Here is a 1,738-nt window from a genome sequence, read left to right as displayed (position 1 = left end):
GGTGATGATAAATCACGGGATGTGATTTAAATTGAAATTTCTTAATTACTTTAAATTGAATTTCTCAATTGTAGATTCTCACCAGCAGCAGGGACTATGGACTATGTCCCTCCTAGGCCATCTGCGAGTTGAGGTGCCTGCCTAGGATGATATGTGGTTTGACAGTGGGCTCTGTTAACCTCTATAAAAATCAGAAGGGTTAAATACTACACAGCAAATAATTTTGAAAATTCAACGACGTGTAAATTTGCCTTCAAAACGAATTAACATTCGATATTCAATAAAATTTGATTGAATTTTACAAGCATGCTCCGTTTAAATTTATTTCGATTTAAAGAATAGTGAGATCAATTGAATGTTACGTTTTTGCATGCTCCGAATATGTGCATGAAAATACATTTAAAATCAGAACATATTTTTATCTGTGTAGATACGACCACCGAGACGTAAACTACGTAAAACAGATCATAATATATTTTGTTAAACCTACACACTTGAAAAACCATGTAATTTTAGATGCTTCGAGACAGCACCACGAGCACATTTGAGCTTGAGCGTTGACTGCTCGTAGTTGCTACTCCATTATGACCAGATCAGCTGTTCTTTGGGAACCAACAGATGTTTGCTTGGGACACACATCTTCAATGTACAAGTACTGGTGATCTCTTTTTAGTCATATTGGCGCCTGCCACGTCAGAATACAAGTCAATGTAGGAAGGGAGGAAATGATGATGCAATCACTCGCTCACTGCAACGAATATACCTCTGCACTTGCCACGAGTTCATGCGGAATTTGTTGGAATTTCTGGGTTAGGTTGGAGAGACAGAGGTCCGTCTTGGTTAACGAGCTGCCAATGTGATGAATAGGAGAAGGTAACTGATGGAATTTCTAATTGGATGTAGAAAACGACTCTATAGTTAATTTCCAATTCTAGCAGATTACTGATAGAATACTCAAGTTGAAGGTATAGGAATAGTAATGGAAACGTATGGAAGTCCATTTCCAGTTCTAGATTGCTAGAACATGAGAAATAAAGAAAGATACAAAGTAGGAGAATGGAACGGACCTGGGATTAAACCACGAGCTCCTGCCTATGAGGCAGAAGCAGTAGCCATATGACTAAAGCCCTTCGAAACATGATAGAGCACTAGAACTGATTAATTTTATTACCGGCCGCGCAATCAGAACACAATAATTCGGCCGACCCGATCGTTCTGCTGTCCGAAACAAGAGAGATCACTGAACTCCGACACCCACGAGCATCATTATTGAGCTGAGCTTGAGCTTGAGCTTGATTGATACTCCATTATTGCCAGACCAGCTGTATTTGTACAGGGAACCAACAGATGATTCTTGGATTAACATTCATCTTCAATGTACAAGTACTGGTGATCTCATTGTTTGACAATACTGGCCCTGCCACGTCAGAATGCAGATCAATGTAGGAAAAGGAAGAATTGATGATGCATTTGCGCGGCCACTACCGAATATACCTCTGCACTAGTGCGGACTCATGCAGTTTTATGGATTTGGAAGTTGGTATTTAATGGCAAGGTTCGTCTTGGTTAACGGATTGCCGCTTAAAGACTATAGAAGTTAGGAAGAGGGATGAAAGGCGATGGAATGAGTATGGAAACGATTTCGCGTCCGTTTCCGGTTTAGAGTGCTAGAACCAATATAATAGAGCTATATCAGTGGTGATTATTGGAACAGTGTAGTGAAAATAAAATAGGAAAA

Source organism: Armigeres subalbatus, unplaced genomic scaffold (genome assembly GCF_024139115.2).
Source record: "Armigeres subalbatus isolate Guangzhou_Male unplaced genomic scaffold, GZ_Asu_2 Contig249, whole genome shotgun sequence".
NCBI classification, from domain to species: domain Eukaryota; kingdom Metazoa; phylum Arthropoda; class Insecta; order Diptera; family Culicidae; genus Armigeres; species Armigeres subalbatus.
Note: the sequence above shows the minus strand (reverse complement) of the source record.